Raw genomic sequence first — 21,820 nt, forward strand, 5'->3', positions numbered from 1 at the left:
CCACTAAACCACGTCCTCAGCTGCCACATCCACACATTCTTTTAACACTTGCAGGGATGGTGACTCCACCAGCTCCCTGGGCAGCCTGTTTCAAAGCTTTTCAACCTTTCCCATGAAAAAAGTTTCCTAATATCCAATCTAAACCTCCCCTGGTGTAACTTGAGGCCACGTCCTCAACGCAACCTAATCGAACCACCAGCCCGTACGGCGACACACCAACGGGCTCCAACACGTTCAAAGAGTGTGTTACAACAACGTAAAGGGTCAAAACAACAATTAGAATTTGTAATACACCAACATGTTAAAAAAATATTAAAAATACAGGGTATTTTAAATAATAGCACTTTAATAAAGCTTCTTAATTATGTATTCGAGGCCTTGCTGAGCTTTAATCAGTCTGCAAATCACTACACTGCAGAGGCTGTCCAGGGTGAGTTGTATCTGTCACTGCAACACTTGTATTGTAAAGTCAAATACAGACATCACAGCCATGAAATCAGAGTCCTCTGTAGCTGTCACAGGTTATAATAACACATAAATCATTTAGTCTGCTCCTAATTGAGAAGTGGAGCACCAAAAACAAAGTAACGTGAACAATGGACGTGATTTTCCTCGGGCTAACTATGGTTTGTTTTTTCTAATCGACAATCTTCCATTCATTCCCTTAAGTTTACAATGTGAGGTTTTAATTTATTCATGCTAGGAAAAAAAAATGATTAAACGAGACAGCAAACAAACCCATTTGGTCTGGAAAGCACAATTAACATATGCAACTGAACAAAACGTTACTCGAGTCCCCAAACTGTTCTAATATTAATGCTTCCCTTTGGAAATCTGCAGCTGATGTGCAAATTCAAACTTACTGATGTTTAGTAAGTATTGTTCCATGTCCCACCCCACCAAGGGACTGGCTGGGTGCAGGTTAAGCTGTCGCAGTGTTTGGCAGAAGCTGCCAGTCCTTGTGTTTGTCCTGACACAGCATCACGTTTCAGCTGTGACGTATGCCCAGCATACCAGATCTCATTGCTTAAGCACCGTGCAGCTCTCCAGAATGACACATTTCAGTCACATCCCCAAAGAAAAATGTCCTTGCAGCTGCTCTGCGTTACACAAGCGATTTAATCTGCTTGGGACTTGGCACTGCTTTCCCAGCAGAAGGGTGAGTGTTCGCATGCCAAGACCTTTTTATTTTCGATTTTTTTTTGAGTGTTCTGATTAGAATAGAACTTATGCAAATCACAGACAGGTTTATTTTTAGCCTGCTTTCCATAGGAAGCAAGACATGCAATTACACTCCGCATAATTTCTAGGCCCACTAACCTATTTCAGTCTGGAGTCTGGCAGAGCAGGAGCCTGACAAAGACACTCTATCAACAGAGGTGCTGGATGCCTGTTCTCCTGGATCAGACAAACCTCTTGGGTGACCATCCAACATGGGAAACAGAAAATGTTCCCAGCAGAGGTGTCCTCCAGCTGCATTTGTGAGCAGCAGTGGGAGCTGAATCCATAAACCAGTTTATACAACAGTAACTTGGGCTCTCAAATACCATCCCAAACAACCCTGCTTTGCACTGCTTTCAAGTATAACATCTCTTTTAACAGTTGCAGTTCATTCCACACAGAAATGTCACCAAAGGGCTTTTTGGGCACAGAGCTCTGTGGGGCTCCTCAACCCTCTGTTACGGCAGAACCCCTGAGCAGATGGGAAAGGAGCAATTCCTGCTCCACCAAACAAGAGCCATTATGCAGCTTCTGTGAAGGAATTAGAGCATCCTGAACCGGCTTTTCAAGGAGCTCTGGAAATGCCAGCACTGGCAGAGGTGGGATGCAGCATTCCCAATGGAGAGCTGGTGCTTTTCCAGGGAGAGGCAGCTCGGCAGTGAACCCACGGTGCAGCTCCACGGCTGTGCCTCGCCACGTTCCCAAGGACTCCCAGGGGCCTGGAAACACCAACATCTACGTGCCAGGTCAGCACTCCTGTGATCAAACCCTCCGTGTCACAGCGGTATTGACTGGAGACATCTCACAGTTTAATTGGAAAACAACCCCCTCCCAGCGCTCTCTGCACAAACGGACAGTCAGCGAAATCCCTGCAACTCCAGATGTGCACAGGCCATGACTAATGGCAGTGCCTGACTCACACAGTTCACACGGCAGCTCTGCACCCAGGGAGGCTCTACACAGTCTGCTACAACCCCCGAGGACTGGGGGCACACCAGTGAGCACCACAGCATCCCAGTAAGGGCTGGGATGTCCCTGTGCCCATGGGAACACGCCCCATGCACCGGCTGTGGTGTCACTCTCCTTGATCCCCTTTGGCACAACCACAGCTGGAAGGAAACAGTTTCATGTTCCCCAGATTTTTCAATGCATTTCTCAGCAAAACCAAGCTTGGTACAGAAAAGTATCGATGCTGACATTTTCAAGTGCTGGTACAAACACCACTGCAACTCGTGGCTTGCCTGGGTCATGCTATTATAATAAAAATAAGATGTGAAAAAGACTTCTGTCTGAAAACACAACCTACAAAACAACATTTAGTATCTGTTGTGGTTAACTTTTACCCTTAGGGAACCTCACAACGTTTGAAATTTTCCCCAGAACACCCCTGAGGACATACTGAACACCCACTGCAGTTTTACGGTGAGTGCATCCAACTCAGTTTTGCCACACTGTAAACTGAAGTATGAGAAAATAACTCAAGCCCTACCACCATTGTTCAAAATACTTTTAAAATCTTCCAATTCAGAAAATAAGGTAACTCTCTTTCACCTGTGTCATGTCAGTCAAGTGTCTTTTCCATCGTTTACTTGGCACTACATTTGCATGTGAAAAGCACAAAAAAAAAAGAGCCGGGAGAGTCATTCCAGGGGTCAGGACCAGCAAAGCACATCCAGGGACTCGAGGAAACTCCTGCCTTGCCCATGTTGAGTTGTCACACCCATGAATCTCACTGGTATCACTGTACAAACTCCAATTCTGTCACAACCCAGTTCTACAGAGAAGCTTGTTTATGATCTTTACAGCAAACTGCTGAAGTAATCAAGTAAGAGAAGACCATTTCCCTATGTCTTAAGTTAATCATCATGCAATATTAAAAATGAAAGGGATTTCTCTTTCCGCTTGCACAGCATATCCTGTTATTTCATCACTATTCATTTAATAAGATTTATTTTCAGTTATGGCACACAGGATTTTCAATTAACGATGAAACAGTGCTTTCTGCGAGCAGAGCACGTGTGAGGAGCTGGATGCCAGCACAGAGGAACTGCTCAGCCTTTGGGATCCAGCTGCTTTCTAGTGAAGTACGAGCATGAGCTGGACTTGCCCAGGCAGTGCTGGCACATCCCTTCTCAGCTCTTCCCTGCAGGAACCCAGGTCAGAGCAGCCAACCTGGCACGACCGCATCGGAGGTGCCGACTGACGAGCTCCAAACGCGGCCTGGGAGCGGTGCAAGTCATCCCACGGAGCCACAGCTCATCCACAGAGCTGGCAGAGGTGCTCACCTCCACTGTTTGGCACAGTAAATTGAATTTCTAACAAACTCAGAGGCTGACAGACTCCTCCTTGTTACTGACACGGCGTTTCACGTGAAAATCCACACCCCTTCCCATCACCAGGCTGCAGGAAAACATGTCCAAAACCATCCGTGTCACCTGAGCAGCTGCTGTGGAACTGAATGATCTTTAAGGTCCCTCCAGCCCAAACCATTCTGTGAATCTAAATGTTAATTCTGTATTTTGTAAATATACCTCTGAGCTAGTAAATGCCCTTACACCCATGTGCTAAACGTCAGTGTTCACAATTAACACAATTTCTTCACATTTACTCTTCAAACTGTTGTTACCTGTGATGAGTAACAGGTCAGAGAAGCACAGCTGTGCTTTGGGGGACAGCAGGGACACGAATGGCATTGAAGGGGTACAAAGGGAAGGACAATGGTGTTCACAGCCCAGCACATACTCATTTATTTCTCTAAAGAGAAAATAAAAAAGGCATTGCAGAAGAGAATCATTCCAGAGGGCAAGCAGGTAACTGCAGCCTCAGCTCTAAATTATATAGCCAGGAGGGCAGAATGATCTTTATCTTCCTCCTTTGTACTCACTCACCCATGGATACAACAATGGCAATGCCACCCCAGGAATGCAGTTAACCTTAAATTTTAAAGGTGAATTTTCCATGGCTGCACACCTTATTTTTGTCAGTTCCTACTGGCCCAACACCTCCACGTAACAGCAGGTAAAAACCCCACAGCACTAATGATGACTCGCTTTTATTGACAATTTTAGGTTCAGATATCGACAGTGCAGCTTTTCTGTCATTTAAATCACGATGCAACCCATGCTCAGAAAACAGAAATGTTATATTTTACAACTAAAGGGTTAAGGACTTCTAAATTCAGCTCAACTGACCTTGGTGTGACTTACCACAACACAGTCAGCTCTTCAGCAACACAGATGGTTGAACTGATGCTGCCAATGTTTTAAGCTCAGAAAATGCTTCTTTTTCTTCCCTCCCCCCCCCTAAATTATCATTATTATTTCCCCATGCTGTGTTTACTGTTTTACATATATACTCTGCCTGCCAAGGAATTGTTCACTAATCACTATGAGATTCATTTTGTTAGCACACAGCTGGGTACTTGGTCATGCAACATCTGCTTCTCTGCATTTCTTCTTCTTCTTATCTCTCAGTAGTTTGTAAGAAAAGTGTCTCAATGGAGCATGTCAGTCAGTAGGTGGAAAAAGAAGCTGGTAACTAACAGCTATTAAAACATAAACCTTCAGATTAGTAATGAGCTCAAAGAACCATGGAATATCCTGAGCTGGAAAGGACCCACAAGGATCATGAAGTTCAAGTCCTGGCCCTGCAAAGGACAACTCCAAAATTCCATCATGTCCCTGAGAGCATGACTCTTATAGGATGGAAAACCCACCTCCAGCAGACATGAGACAGGTAAGAGACCTTCCCATTTCCTCATCACAAGCTTCTATTAAAGACTGCTGAAACTTAGGAGAATATAACCAGAATAAGGAATACAATGATCTTCTTCAAAGAAATGCTTCTGCAATAAAGTGTTCAGAACATCAGCATTCGAGAGCCTGGCAGATTAAAAAAGGGCAAATAACCTACTCATTAAAAGGATAAATCTGGTTTTCATAACCAGAAGTTACTGAATATTAAAGAAAACTTGCTCTTGTTGTCACTTAATGTGAACTACTAAGCACAGACCACAGGTCAGTTCTGCAGCAGACTCAGCTGTAGCTGGCATGTGGGAGAATTTGCTCAGCTATGGAGAGGTCATTCCATGTGGGGAACACCATAGCTGCATTTCCAGTTATTTCTGACTTCAGAACAAACTTCTTCCACTACTCTATACTGTAAACTAGAACTAATTGAAGCTGAGACAAAAAGCACTGAGAGCAACCCCATTTTTACTCCATGATTTCCAGCATAAAAATAAGTCTCCGTAAACCACGTACAACCCCACTTAAAAAAACTGAACCATCTGATTTTAGGAAGTCCTGAAGGGCCGTGGCCGCAGTCAGGCACAAATGGCACAATCACTCGTGGCCAGCTTCCAAGCCACCCACTCTCCCTTCTCTGAGTACAACAAACGACCACAAAATAAACATATCAGCAGTGATCAAGAATCAAAGTCTAGAGAACGGGGCAGCAAACAACTGCTCCCCAGCTGGTGTCTGCGACAACTGTCTGGCTGATAAGCTATTAAATTCAGTGAGGAACTTGCACCAGTTGTTTTCAGTTTCAGTTAAGACTGTCCAGGGAAGTGTTGGACTCACCATTCCTGGAAGTGTCCAAAAAATATGCAGATGTGGCACTTGAGGACACGGTTTAATGGTGAACACAGTTGGTGGGTTGATGGCTTGACTTGATCTTACAGTTCTTTTCCAACCTTAACAGTTTCATGATTCTATAACTTAATGTTTGCCCCCATAATTTCAGCACGAGGTGGATGCTGTAAGCAAAATAATAATAATGTTGTAGAGGCTCTGAGACAGAAAGGGTCCTCAGTTACAATAAGAGACGTTTCTCTGCTCTCGGAGCTCTCAGATTCCGCTTGAGAAGCTGCCAGTCAGCGTCTTCATCCAGCTGTCTCCAAAGGCTGGAGTCATTTATATCTACTTAAAGAGCTCACTAAATTCAAGACTGACACAGAAATGGAATTCTCTTAAGAAAGCACTTCAAATAAAGAGACAGCTTTGAAGGCAAAGCCAAATCTAATTTCTGTTCTCGATTCACAATCAACCAGAAGGCGGCTATGGATGTACACCCCAACAGGAAAACCCAAACTGACAGCAAGGAGTTTGTTCCTCCATTTATTGCATCATTCCTTTTCTGTCATCCCTGTCTGACAGCAGAGGTTCTGCAGTAATCTCTCTGAAATGCTTTACTATCACCAGAGCACAGAGCAGATACTTGTTACCCACAGTAGATGGTTCTTATTAAAACGCTCCCTTTTCTCCTCACTTCCAGTGAACCTGAAGGTAAGGGTTTTAAAAGGTTTGTTTGAATACAAGTGTATGATATATATCCATTTACCAAGATCATAAAACATACAGCTAGGTGATGATAAATCACCCTGCACCCACAAGCACAAGAATTACAGGGAGCAAATCTGACAGCAGGTACCTGTCCTAACCGTGTTCATCAGCTCACAATACTGTGATGGGCAACGTAGTCAAGGTCCTTCCCAATTTTACTCGTCACACCGAGTCACAATCAGGCAGCAATTACATAGAGAGCACTTGATTGTTACTAAACAAATCCATTTAAATTCCCAAATTCACTGTTCAGTCCCCATTGGCAGCTCTACAGCAGCAGCAAAGAAAAGCAACCAGACATCTTGCTGTTCAAATAAATCACGGGATGGAACAGAGATTAGCTTGTCTTTACCTGCCAGTTTAAATTCTTATTAAGAGACTAACGGGGCTTTCCTGAAGGCACAGTCAGAGCAGTGAGGTGAAGCCAAGGCTGGGCTGTGTGTGCAGCACATCCCCACCTGCCCAGCACTGGGCACACCTGGAGGGTCCAGAGTGCCCGGAGAGGGGCAACTGCACTGTTTGTTACTCTAAAAAAACACCAGGGCAAGTCCAGCACGCAGGTTAGGAACAGTCTTTGCACAGCAAAATTCCAAATATCCTCTGCTTCTCAACTCATTCTGCAGCAGCTCCCAGGTCCAGCCAAGCCTGCAGGCACCGCTCGAATTTCCTGTGTTTGAATCGGATGCGCGTTGTTACTTCAAAAAGCAGATTTTATTTTTATCTCCACTTATTTGTTAAATATAGGAAAAGCCTCACATTTTGCATTTGAAACTTCCACTGCCAGGTGACAATGAATGCTAAATCTTTCCAGACCACTGCAGTCTGAAGAGAGCACCCAGTTCTCCTGTCCCAGTTTCAAATTCTTCAGCCAACACGGAAAGTTCTGTCAAAGAACTGGGGTTTTGTTTGAAAACATTGTTTTTCTTTGCCATCTCCTTAATACCCAACATCTCTGCAGCCACACACCAGGAAGAGCAGCAGATCTCTTAAGAATATAGTTCAATAGAAAAAAGAAAATCCGATGTATTTGCCAAGGGGCAATAAATCAGGATTTCAGAACAACAAATTTTATGCCGCCCGAAGGTGATTCAACAAAGCAGAAAGTGATTTAAATCCTTTTTCTCTTTGCTCCATCTCACCCACCATAAGAAAAAACAGCTCACAGAAAGAATTTCCTCATGTAAAAGCCCTTTTACTATTCCTACAGCATGACACTTCACATTACCGATCGGAGTTTGATGCCTGAATGGAAAAATATCCTATTTTTAGCAGACTTTTCACTGAGAGAACAGTCGGTAGGACTGAATACTTTGGAATTTCCCTGTGAATATACTACACACACTTGTGTACAAGTACAGACTGATAAAAAGGTTCATGAAGACCCCAAAGATCCCATCCTTAGGGCCACCGAAGGGCCACCAATGTCTGGGGAAAATAATTCCATTTTAAGCAGTGTCCAGCACCATTGTCTAAACAGTGGCCCGTCCACACAGCAGTTTTCATGTTCATTCCAGGTCCCCTCCCTGTGCAAAGGCCAGAGGAAGTCGATAACCTCCTGCTTCCTACCAGGCACACCTGTTCCACCTCTTCTGTTATGCAATTTGTGCTAAAATCAGACATGGCCAAAGTTTATTAAATCCGTGTAAATCACAGCACTGTAACAGTGTTCTCCAGTCTCCAGAGAGTTCCAGCTCTTAGTATTTGGGATAAAGAACCACTGGAGTAACACAAATGCTTCCAATGCTTCTTTAAGAGGCAACTGCCAGCTCTGGTGTCAAACAGCTAATTATGGGGAAACAGCCTGAAATGAGGAGCTGTGCAAATCACCTATGCTCACGTTTAAAAAATGTGCTGAGAACATTGTTTCAACAACAAAACCACCCCTGATCTACAAATATTTGTAATTCTGTGTTAAAACCACAACTGGAGCTCAAGCAAAACGAGGGCACCCGCCAGGACTCACTGATGGGGAGATGCCAAAGGCCACCTGAGCTGTGGCCTCAGGGCATCCCACCTGCTCTCAGACACTTCAAAGGGGTTAAGAGACATCCCTGGCTAGGGAGGACCCACATATCCTGAAATATTTCACAGAACAGAAAGACATAACACACAGCACAGCGTAAACAACACTCACTCCACCGCATTTATTTGCTGTTCTGACGAACATTGAGCGCCCTGCCCTAATGAATGCCTTTAAGTATTAGCAGCATCTCCTAATGAGCATTAATTAAACTTTTCCAGCATCTCTACCTTCACCAGAGAAAAGTAATTACTCACTGCTGTCCTACAGAGAGGGAAATAAAATCCACAGGATTAGGTTTTTTTAGACTGAGTAAGTAGGGCAGAGAGGAAAGCCTGCAATTTAGAGGCAAGTTGTGTAGCCTGTAATTCCACACGAGCACTACTTCAGGCCCTGGATTGAGTAAAACAGTTTTCCTGCTGCCTGTAAATAAACCACAAAATGGGGTTTAATAATAGCACCAGGTCTGCCAAGGACGTAACTATTTGTCTTTTTCAAAATTCATAAGAGGACACGGCACAAGCTGTTACCTCAGCTGTTCTGCATGGTTTAACCCCCAGCTGCACACACCCCGCGACAAAAATATTTTATTTATATATATGGCATGTTAATGCTTCTGTAATAAGCCATGTTAAAAAAGTACATGCATGAGAGGCATCTGAAGATGTCTCACAGAATCATCACAGAATGGTTTGGGTTAGAATAACGGATAACAAATTCAATGTATTAATACAAAATTGGTTTATACAGCAGCGACCAACTCTCAACATGAAATAAAACCACAGCAACGTCGTCAAACTTATGTCATGAGCATTTTTTGCAGATGTCAAACACAATTCGTTGAAGTTCACATTCCAAACATCATCTTCCAAGGAAGCACATATCTCAAAATACTCCTCAGCACTGGAACATCACATTTGATGACTTACTGGTCCTTTCCCTCGATGGCACCTGCAGTTTACACAAACAAGTTCTCCCTGCACCAAAGCATTTCCAATTTAATCTCACTGCAAAGAAGATTAGTGAAATTACTGAGAGATAATAGTTGCAGCAACAGAGGTAAAAATACTTCACTGGCACTTTTGGTCAGCTGATTTCTGAGGAATTCTTTAGACCAATAAAGGACGAAACAAGCCATTAAACATAATTCCCTGGGATTAATATAGGGCTCTGCCTCTCTTTTACATAACAGGATTCTGAAATTCCCCCCCCCCCAAGTACATGCATTAGGAGGAAATCATTTCTACAAACCTAAAACTTTAGGGCTTAGTTATTTCCTGATAGTTCTGTGGTTTTAGAGGAAATAAACTGGATGTTAATCCTCTTGCATTTAATGGGTAGTACCAGCACACTCTGCTGCTGTTTGTTGCAACAAGGTCATGGCAAACCTGGCGTATAACCAAGGGAAAGTCGTATATACTGGCCATGAAACCTCAAAGTGGGGGAATGGCTTAAGTGGTTTGGATGTTACTGTTGTCTACTTGTGAAAAAACTGTGTCAAAATAATTTTAAAATCCCCAGAATTAAAATCACAGGAAAATTTCACAGATTTCTCATAGAAGTCACAGTGCAGGAGGGAAACACTTAATCAGCACATTGGCTTACACCAAGCTCAAATTATTTGTCAATGGGTTTATGCTTTGGTTTTTAATAACGTCAGGAAAAGAAGAAATAACTAACTTACATGCAGCTCTGTCCTCAGCTGCAGGACAGAGCTGGTGGGCAAAACCAGCTGTGCAAACATGAGAAACAGGCCAGACAGAGCACACAGCCCTTGCTTCTGCTTCAGCTGTGCTTTTGCTGTGATCTTCCAAAAAGTCTTGCAGGGAAAAGGAAAACTTCCATGAAGACAGGCACTTCTGCTTTCTGCTTCGATTGGTTTTTGCCCAGACTCACTAAGTTTTATGCTGGACACCCCTACCCTGCCACGTGCTGCTGTGTTCAGAATCCAAAATGCACACCCAAAACACTGTGCATGCTTTTCCCTAAAGTTTGGCTACATTAGAGCAACTACTGAAGAGATACAATACTTTAAAAGATGCTTTCTTCACTAAGCTAGCAAACCACCCAGTCATCTGAAGATTATATCACAGAATCCCAGAATGGTTTTGGTTGGAAGGGACCTTAAAGCTCATCTTGTTCCAGCCCCTGCCATGGGCAGGGACACCTTCTACTAAACCAGGTTGCCCAAATATAAATTCATTTTGTTATATCTAAGTTCAAATTGTTAAAGCCATAACCACCACAGGAATTTCATTTTCGGAATGGGTCTAAAAACAGGCTTTTGCCACATAAGACTTGGTGACACCGAAAAATTGAGACCAACAAGTTGAAAGCAACTGCTCTAGAGGAAAAACCACTTTCTACCCTAACAGTATTTGCACTAACAACTTAATTTGATAACCTACATCACTGTATCAAACAGTAAGTAAGCAGCCACTTCAGATGGAATTTTTTTCTCTCATCTGTTCTTTCATCAACATGAAAGTAGATTTTATTTTATTTTATTTCTTCCAGCTGAACACAACACTGGTGTTTATGCCACTGTGCCCTGCTCCCGCCTTGGCTGGGGGGACCCACCGAGAGGACTCTCTGCCAGCATTCCAGATCCATCAGCATTCCATGGTGGCACTGAGCAGGACTGGGGTGACACCAACAGCTGGTTCTTACCCTGCCATGACCATGATACAGAATTCCCACATGGCAGCTCAGCACTTACTCCCCTGCCCATCCAGCCACAAGCTGCAGAAACACCTCGAGAGACCTTTGCCGAGCCAAGGGGGGATCCAAAAAGACACCCTGGAGAGGATTCCAGCCGGGCACTGCAGAAGAATCCATCCACCACGGATTCCCAGAGGCAAAGCCTGAGGCTGGCCATGGCCAGTCCCCACACCAGCACATCCCACTGTGCCCACAAGAGCCATGGACCCTTCCAAAGGGCAAACAGATGGGGCCTGGCAAAACAGTTCCCAAAGTGCACGCCGGGCCCTCTCGTGCATGCTAAACCAGTCCCCAGCACAGGGGACACAATTTGAATCCCAAAACACAATAGCCAACACTGAATTGCTCTTGAAATACAACTGCTAAGCGATCCGAGTCCAAGGGAAATTAATTTCTCCCTAAACCCTTTATCAAAAAAATCCCTCTGGCAAAGGCAGCAGGGGCACTTCGGCAGGAACTCGGCACTAAATACATTCCTTTATGTTCTCTACGTTCAAAGCCTGATATACAGCCCAAACCACCAAATGTCCATGCTTGTTTTCCAGAGCAGTTTCTGGCAGACGACTGCACAGATCTCCCAACTTGTATTTTCAAAATTCAAAATGGCCTTTGGTGTTCTTCCTAGCTCAGAGAAACTGGCTGACACTTCGTACCTCCAACTGCATCTGATTACTGGGAGGTAAAAAGCACTGGGACATACAAACCACTCATTTTTATTCCTAAGACATGAGATCTTTATTGATATTTGCACTACAAAGAAGTGAAATGCCTTATGGCCAGGCCTAAAAACGTGTGTGGGTTTTTAGTGTGATGGGTGAGGAAGGAGCTGCTGCTTTCTTTCAAATGACTACAATGTTTAGTCTGTGATGCACCTCAAGGTGAAAGCTTCAGAACAGTGTTTTTATGTAAACCTGTAATGGTCTGTATTCAGCTACTGAATGTTGTAAATTGGCAAGCCAAGAATCCAAGATGGAGTAAACATTACCCTGATTCACAGGACAAGCTTGTCCTCACACCCTGTCTCAGAGTGCCACATTCCTCAGCCCCAAGCAGAAATACAAGTCTATATTTATAGTCTGACAAAGGATGGGATGACTGGAAGTGTTCAAGGACACTTTGGACAGGGCTTGGAGCAACTTGGTCTAGTGGAAGGTGTCCCTGCCCATGGGTGGAATGAGATGAGCTGTAAGGTCCCTTCCAATCCAAATCATTCTGTGATTCCACGATTGCCATGTTCCAACTTCACCAAACAACCAGGACACACTCCCACCTCAGCTGGGTACACCTGGAGGGGAGGAATTTCACCCTGGCAGAGGTGTCTGTACATGCAGGGCCTCCACCAGCTCCTACTCGACCGACAAAAAGATAAAGCCGTAAATAACATCCAGCACATGAGGGAAGAATTCCCATGTCTCCAGTTCCAAGGTATACTGGGACCAAACTGGGAAAGCCCTGAACATCTGTGCCTTCCCACACAGGGTTATTAATTAGCAGGTACAAGGCACTAGACCAGCCAGTGCTACAAGGCAAAGTTCAAACGATGACTGAACCTCCTGAACCCGACTCCAGGGATGGCCTCGGCACGTCACACGCCTGAAGACATTTCCTGCTATCAGGAATTGCCTGCTGTGGGTTATGGGCTGGTATTTGTGCTGTGAGAGAAGAGCAGCACACTCCTAATCCTGCTCTTTTGTGCTGTTACTGGGTATCACCCACTAATTTCCTCTGTATTGTAATTCCACCTTTTTCTGTCCCACCACACAAGAGTTTTTCCAGGCCGGTGATACCTTTCTTTGTATCTCCTCTACTTCTGTCTCTGACATAAGGGGAACAGGCATCCTCAAAGTACTCCCTAGTACTCTCCCACATTCCCACTGGATCCAACCATCCCCACATGTTGGCTCAGACACCTGTGATGGTACCAGCTTCTTCCCACCTTCCACAGTCCTGGAGAGTCCCAGCCTCACCAAACCAACCCAGTTTTGTACAACTACAACTGTGGCTGCAGTCAGATTTTGGGTTAGAATCTCATGTCAAGGCAAACCAGTCTGGATTTCATGTTCACTAGTTCCAAACGCAGTGGATGTAAGAAGTGAAAATTTCAGTAGCAGATAATTCACACAGTCACGCTGACCCTGTTGATCGCTTTTACCACCTTTTTGAAAGAAAACTTCATTACTATGCAGATGGAAAATACATTTCAAGGCTCCAAACCCAAGAATACTTCTGATGTTTATAGAGCACCCCCAATCCATATTCATCAGACACCAGCTGCCAGGCTGATTGTATTTATTACCAAAGTCAGTAATGAAACAGCACTGAAGTAGAACACAAGAAGAACCACTATTCAAGTGTACCACGATCTGATAGGGCTACAATTCAAGTTTTACTTTTTTTTGTACAGGTAACTGAAGAGACATGGCAATTCAGAGCTTAAGTGATGTAACTTTTTAACTGTCTCTCAGGAAAATAATTTACAATGGATCGAGCTTTACAAACTGAACTGCTATTCAGGGAGCGAAGAGTGACGCAGGATGGATAGTAAACACACTAGTGATTTTCAATTTGAAAAGTTACATTCAACTGAGAGCAATCACCAATTCATAAAAAAATTACAGGCTTGAGAATCATACATATTGAATAGTAGCTTTAAGCAAGCTTTTATAAACGTAGCTCTGAGAACGCGCTGTAAAAGCTCGCTGTCAGAGAAAGCCCAGAGTTATAACCAACAACCTGGGCGTGCTTTGAAAATGAAATCACACTTCCACAGAAAGCCACTACTTCAACATGTTGCACTTGCATATGACAATAAAAGCACGGTGACAGAAGCCTGAACAAAAGATGGCTGTGACTGGGTTTCATATTGAAAGCTGCACCTGAACTACCCACAGGACATGGCTGTGTGAAACCACCTGTAGCTGCAGCTCCAACAGCAGCACTGGGGACAGCTCTACACAGGTTTTACACCCCTAGTTGCTACTCCTTTTACTCCATTAGTGCCTTTACAGTCTCCTTGACAAACACCCTTTCTAGGATGCTCCCCTTTTCACCTTGAGAATGTGCTCTTGCTTTTGAAACTAACCAGCTTGGGATCCAGCCCATTACATCCAACTGCTGCTGGAATGCCACCTGGGAGCGGCTCCCATTCCCATTGTGACCCACTGAGGGCCCAAAAAAGATTAATTTAACACAAATTCAAACATCAATTAACAACAGAGATGATTAATTTCTTAGAATTCTGATTTTAGTGATGATGCAGCAGATCAATCCAACTCTGCAATCTTCCTACTACTGCATTTTCCCCTCACCTTCTGTTCAGCAGAACTAAATAAGGAATTTACTTGCAAATATAAAGAGCTCACATTTTTCTTGATCCAAATCTAGTACTCTCAGGAATACTATGCTTTGAAGAAGAAAATTGTTCCTGTTCTGGGAACAAGAAGTGATTTAACTAACGGCCCATGAACGCGACAAGATAGCTCTTAAAAGGAAGCATCATGAATTAAAAACAAGAACCAGAAGAACGAATTCAAAGATCTTAAAACCGAGCAACAATGAAAACTACAGTAATTTTTTCAGCTGTCTGTTTGAATGCACAATTCTTGTCATATTTTAAGATTTTTTTTTTTAAATTAGCTTGAAGCAGATGCTTCAATAATAAAGGAGCAAGTTTGTGAGCACAGCTTGTTTACTTCAGAAGTTTCCAAAAACACAGTTTAGTTTTAAAGTGTCTTTCTTTTACTAAAGCAAAATGAAACTTCTTTAAAAAAATTAAGGGCATTGTATCTTCTCAGAGTGATAAAACCCAGCCATTTTCTACAGCCAACTGACATTTCATTAAAGCCAGCCAAGAACTGAAGAGCCACATCTAGACAAAAATTATGGAGATGAAATCTGCTGTTGAAATCATGACTTCTAATAAAGGTTCATCTTTATTTCATTCTTGGCTTCATTCACAGAGAAGAGAAAGCCTCCTGCCATTGTAGACTAGCAGTAAAATTACATTTTCAAGCATTTTAAGTAAGTTCTCTGCTGACATGGAATCCTAAGGTTGGGGTTTAATAAAAAACCAGCATATAGGGAAGAATTTAAATCAAAACTGTCTACCTGAACAAAAAAAATGCCCTTCCAGGAACAACTGGAATAAAAGTGGTTGTTCAGTTCTAGTGAAAACCTGATTCCCCTAAAGGAGGGGACACGGAGGAGATGGATTTGGAGAAGAACACCAACAGCACCACCTGCTCTGCCACCAGCTCCAGGTAAATGCCTCACTCTGCACTATCCTACAGGGTCTCTCCTGGGAGACATCAAGGAACGGAACAGGGAAGAGAATGGCTCTCCTGAAGGGAACAAAAAAGTACAAATTAGTCACAAAAGCCACATGAGGCCTCGTTATCATCTGAAACGAACACGCCAAGAAAGAACAGAATCATTAGAGGGCATTTATGGTGTGATCATTAACACAGAACTCATCACAGTAAAATTCAAATAAAGGAGTGCGTGAGAGGGAAAGGCAGTAAGGTCTATGCCACGAGCAATATGCTTTACATGAAGAGCAATATGAGAAGCAGGATTATAAATTACATGCACGCCCTGAAACCCAGTGCTATTAGTGCTTGATAGTCCTCTGCATCCACACATCTGAGATGCAACTCCCAGCTTTTTGTGCAAGGCAGCTCTCAACCTGATGCAGGACAGCTTTAGAGAGACAACAGCCTCCAGCAGAAAGCATTTCCCCTTCAGTTTTCTTTTTCAAGGCAGCACATTTATCTTCTGCCCCACTTCATGGAACCGGGATACTCTGCACGTTCATTCCAGTGGCCTTGTGTGCTCTGAGCTTTTCTTAGTGTGGTAAAACGACTCAAACTTTCCTTTTTGGTACAGAATGGGTCGGTTCCCCCTGAACCCTCCAGCAGGGAGGGCAGTTTTCCACGGCAGCACCCAGCAGCCCCCACCCAACACCCACCAAGGGCTGCGCAGCTCCTCAGATTTCCCGAGTAACACATTCCTCTGTTCCATCATCCCGAGCTGGAGCGCTGCCAGCCTCCGCAGAAACGCAGAATTAGGGTAATGCCTTTCCTCCGAGAGGCAAAATTATCCTTGTGTGTGTACTCTGATCTCTGTTTTAACACGGCACATTTAGAATTCATCCGATTCTGTGAAAACAGCCCGGGAGTGCGGCGCTGCCTTAATTGCCAAACATGCAAATGTTTACCCCCACATGGAGGCTTTGTACCCACCTCAAGCACAAGAGGAAATGCAAATGAATCTCAGATACTCGGCTTCGAGTATTGTGTCTCAAGTGCTGAATCCTGATCTGAGTCACTGGATTTGTCAGCCCCGTTTTCATTCATTCTGCTCCAGAAAAGGGACCCCCGAGCAGGGGTGGTAACATTCCCATTAACTCCTGTCAGCAACGGAGGCATTAGGGATCGATCACAGTCACATGAGAAAATGCATCCAGCAATAAGTTGTCCTGTAAGCTCGTATTAGATTTTGATCAGGAAGATAAGGCCTTGCTGGCTTCCTGCTCCTCGAGTCCCAGGAGCATCACATGATGTAGGGGAAGTCAGACTTAAAAAAAATTGGTTTTATATCAAGTCCATCCACCTGTCAATCTCCTCACCCTCTGCACTAATGCACCGTAATTCAAATAAAGCAATGGATCTGAGGCAGTCAGAGATGTCACGTCAGGAAGCTGCAGACAATGGTTGAGTGCACACAGAGCACAAACACACGTCAGCTTTGGGCTGGGGTGTATTGGATCCACCATTAAACACGTGAAGGGCTGAAAAAAGATCCCATCAATTCTCTGATATGAGCTGGGATGCCCTCCACGTGTCCCACTGGGAAAAAACCATCACAGCACAAACTGGCACTTACCACAGGCCAGGCAATCCCGACTGGAGACAAGGAGTAAATGCCCCAGCTGGAGGAAGAGCTTCAGCTATGAGTGTGAACATCAATTGTGAAACAAATCTACAGGAAATTAAGATTTAATAGCTTCAGGAGCACCGAAAAAAAAGTTAGTCTGAAGACGACTTTCCATCATTTTAAATCTTGTTGCATTTTTCGACTAAAGATCACTTTTGACACAATGGAGCCAACGTGCATTCCCTCCGTAACCAAGGGACCAAACTATGCGCCCTGGAAACATTTCTCAAGTGGAAGAGCTACAAGACTCTGCCCATTTCTTCCCAGATGCTAGTTAGAGTGGTCATGAAACCATAATAATTGCCACAGAGTAGCTGTATTCATCAAAGCTCCTTAGTTTGGAAGGAAAACACATTCCTTCCTACGTAGTATCTGGCAACGCAGGCTGCAGAAAGAGGAACTTGCAGATATCAGTGATTTTTCTTACTTTAAGCCTGCAGTCTAGTTTTGATGTATTTTGGCTACCATGCTGCTGTGAAGAAAGAACACACTCCAAGTTGTATTGATGAGTATTTTAGTAAACAGGCTTGCCTGCACATACAAACATCTTTCTGCCTAATTCTGAATCATCACAGAATCATCATCATCATAGAATGGTTGGGTTGAAAGGGACCTTAAATACCATCCAGCTCCAACTCCCCCATCACAGGCAGGGATGCCACCCCCTAGATCAGGTTGCTCAGAGCCCCTGAATGCCACATGCAATCACAGATTCTATGCAATCACAGAGTCCCAGCATGATTTGGGTTGGAAAGGACCTTAAAGATCATCTCGTTCCACCTCATGCCATGGGTGGGAACACCTTCCACTAGCCCAGGTTGCTCCAAGCCCCATCCAGCCTGGCCTTGAACACTTCAGGGATGGGGCAGCCACAGCTTCACCAGGCAACTTGTTTCAGTGCCTCACAGTAAAGAATTTTTTCCTAATTTCTAATCTAAACCTACTCTCTTCCACTTTGAACTCATTCCCCCTTGTCCTATCACTACCCATGCTCGTAAAAAGTCCCTCTCCATCCTTCTTGTAGTACCATCATCTTTCCAGTACCTTCAGGTACAGGAAGGAAAGTGTGTACTTTTAGAAGATGAACTTAGCACTTTGATACAACGGATGTGAGTAGAGCAAAACGTTTCCCTTTTTCCTTTACGGAAATAGGAGAACCTGCAGCAGCACCAGCCAGTTACAAGGATAACGCCCTAATCCAAGTAACACCAGACAGGGAAGGTCCTGGAGCACACAGCAGCCATCGTTTGGATGCATGTAAGCAGGCGATTAGCTGGGAACCAGCACTTCCCAAGCGTGGCTAAAATACAAATGGACTCATTACACCGCGCCGGCCCCCGGCAGCCTCCGTGCACATCCATACTGATATCCCACTGCTCAGCCAGCCCCAGCTCTCTGTAGGGCTGCTTTTCTCATCTGATCAAGATGATGATGAATTATATATAAATAGAGGTATGGTTATCATCTCAATGATCACCTCGAATTTAAGTTTTATTCAGACAACTCGGAGCTCAGCATCAGTCCAGGTGCGCTGGCAGAGCTCGAGACTGGCCTCCCACAGACTTTGCTGTGTAAATCCCTGTTGATACCGTATCCATGGATTTTCCAGCCATCCCACGCACCTGAGGCTGTCCTCACCTGGGACACAACACCTACCCCCAGCACTCAGGTCTTGTTCTCCCTCCTGAGCTAATAAAGACAGAGCAAGAACGGGAAGGACAAATTTCTTCATCAACAAAATGGTCCATCATTTGTGATGTGCAGTTAACAGATGGCGTTCAAATTAACATTCATATCCTTCAAGTGTCTTATCAAACAAGCCTAAACAGCATCTTGAAATTTCCATTTTAAATTTTCTATGAGCTTGCGAGAAGTATCACAGACAGATTTTACTGCTGTCAACTAAAGCTGTTGCTGCCTTTAATGAAGGACTATAATTATGACTCGAACTAAAGCAGTCCAGCTCCCCGATGTGCTGCTCGAGGCCACTGGGTCACCTGCACAGGCTTCACCTGGAAGATGCAGCCAGCTCTTAAACACCAAACTTGCCCTTGTGAAATGCTGAGGCAGGCTGTGAGCACCCCTAAAATTCAGAGACAAAGACACAAATTCCTCACTGTCGACCCCTGACGTTGGATGCCCTCAGACTTCTGTCCCAACAGCACCCAAAGCTGAGGGGCAGTGGGGCAGAGCACTCCATGCCTTTCAACATGATGAGGAAGAGCAGTTTTGACTGGGGAAAAAGCATGAGACACGGGAACCTGAAGACCAGCAATGCAATTACAGGTCTTTAAGGATTCTGACATATTACAAGCACAGCAAGGGCCACCGGCTCCCAAGCCCTTGCTCTCTTCACCTCCACCACGCACACAACCCCACGTCTTCCCAGATGGCTCCCAAAGTCTGGAAGGTCTGGATGGCTCTGGATCACAAGGGAACACAAATTCAAAGTCACAGGTCTTTACAGAGAATGCCTTGTCAACAACTTTCCTAATTACATACAACCTGACTGGAAAACTGCCACTGAGCAGCTGTGGCAGCCTTGAAAAAAAAAACGAACAAAACCCAGTATGTTTTAAAATACTGTATTTAAGGACACTAAGTCTAACACAGAGAATGACTACAAAAGTCATCTGATGTGGTAAATAAGCTTGCAATATGTTCCAGTACAGGAAAAATCGCTGGATCTGAAGATTCAGACTGATGTGTTCCAAAAATTATATAAAATCAGCACAAAAAATGCAACTTCTCTTTTATCAACTCACCTAGCGTTGGGTTTACAAGCTCGGGATGACTATGCTAAACAGCACAGGTCCTTACAAGACTCCAGCAGCAGTTTCCTTCTGTTGAGAAAACCATTCCTCTATTTGAACTAGTTACTAACCCACAGGAGAATTCTGCTCTTATCTTTTGGCAGCTACACTGCCACACCACGCTCACTCAGCAAGAGCCTCATCCAAGCCTGTGATACTGAAAGTCTGCTGGAAAATCCTCTACACCAAAGTGCTTGCTTTTGATTAAACCATCCAGTGAACCTGCAGAAATTAAGAGACTTTCTTCTAAACAGCAGCCCTCTCTCCTCATTACGTGGTATTGATTCACATGCCCTATATTCTCCTTTTTAACCTGAGTTTTACCCAACCTGCTGGAATCACCAGCCAGTCCTGCTGATCTTCTGGACCATTTTCCCCACCGGTACCATATTCCCGACCTCCTACCCCTTCCACACCACCCAGGATTTAAGGAACAGGCAACACGTTGCTGTTACCACAAACTCCTCATCATCCTCATCTGGCTCTTGCCATTTTCTACTATTAATCGCACCAATTTCTTCTAAATCTTTTCTGCCAGTTTGTACAGTTTGACATCTCTGGTGTGGAAATTCCCAGTACAGGAATACCCCTATTTCCCTCCATAGTAAACACAGAAATCCCTTTGAACAATGGTTTCATATTCCACAAGCTTTCTCTTTTTAAAAGAGATTATTATTTTCTATCTTAAACAATTTGTCCCTCTTTTTTTTTTAAATCCTCTTATTTCACATCTAACTTGCAGCTGTTTGTTCTTTTCTATTTTCTCCATTTGGAGATCTCCACTTCTCCAATTTTGGAAATCAAAACATCTTTCAAAACCTACCAGGCTTCTGTAGGTGCTTTTAAGGTGTGTGTCTGTTTTTTTTAATTCAGCAATGACATGAATCAGGACCAACAGCACAGTCTCTATATGGGAGATGACTTTTCATTAGTGGTCAAATGAGGAAAATCCGATTTAAAATACGTATTACCTGAAGTCAAACAGCACCCAGCAGTTATGAAAAAAGGACAAGACAGGTGTTCAGCAAAGCAGCTCTATGAGAAATACTACTGACTCTAGTCATGGAAATACTGAAATCCGCTGGGATTCAGAGAAAAACAGTTTTTTCCCAAGACAGTTTCTCATAAGACATCAGGCTCACACCTGGAATACCTGACCGGGAAAGCAGCAGGTACGTCTGGAACTCCTGAATCATTAGCTCGTGTGGCTGCAGGTGCCACTATTCAGCATTAATTTGACATTTGACAGGCACGTTGATAAAGAAGAATTTACCACAACCATCTGATACCACTAGCTAATTAAAGAGTGCTCAAAATTAACACAAACCCATGGAAAAAGAACACCCGGGAGTTCGCTCTAGGTGCTTGTCTTTGGCAAAAACCAGCAGGACGGAGCGATGGCACCAGCGCGGCCATTCCCCACTCACCCCTCCGAGCAGCGGATCGTGCGAACACCACGGAAAACAACTCCGAGAGGACACGGGGACCCTCCGGGAGTGACCGGGGGGGACAGCGGGGGTCACACCGCACCAACACCGGATCCGAGGAGCATCCCGGGCACGCACCGGCAGAGGCCACCGGGCCGGGCCGGGCCGGGGGAACGCGCATCGCCCCGGGGCCACCCCGGCGCTGCCCCGGGACGGCGGGACCGCCCCCCCCCCCCCCCCGCCCCGCCTTCCCGGAGCCGCGGAAACTTTCCCAGCGCGGCACCCTCGCCCCGGCTGCCCCCCCCGGATCCCAGCCGGTTGCCCCCCGGTTCCCCCGGG

The 21,820-nt window shown here is 44.5% G+C and overlaps 1 protein-coding gene across 3 annotated transcripts in view; it reads right to left on the reverse strand.

Moving 5' to 3' along the window:
- Window positions 1–21,820, reverse strand: part of MAGI3 (membrane associated guanylate kinase, WW and PDZ domain containing 3) — a 68,624-nt gene that overhangs the window by 45,988 nt on the left and 816 nt on the right. The gene's annotated exons all lie outside the window — the stretch shown is intronic.

The sequence above is a fragment of the Neopelma chrysocephalum genome, unplaced genomic scaffold (genome assembly GCF_003984885.1).
Source record: "Neopelma chrysocephalum unplaced genomic scaffold, ASM398488v2 Primary Assembly neopelma1_100, whole genome shotgun sequence".
Classification (NCBI taxonomy): domain Eukaryota; kingdom Metazoa; phylum Chordata; class Aves; order Passeriformes; family Pipridae; genus Neopelma; species Neopelma chrysocephalum.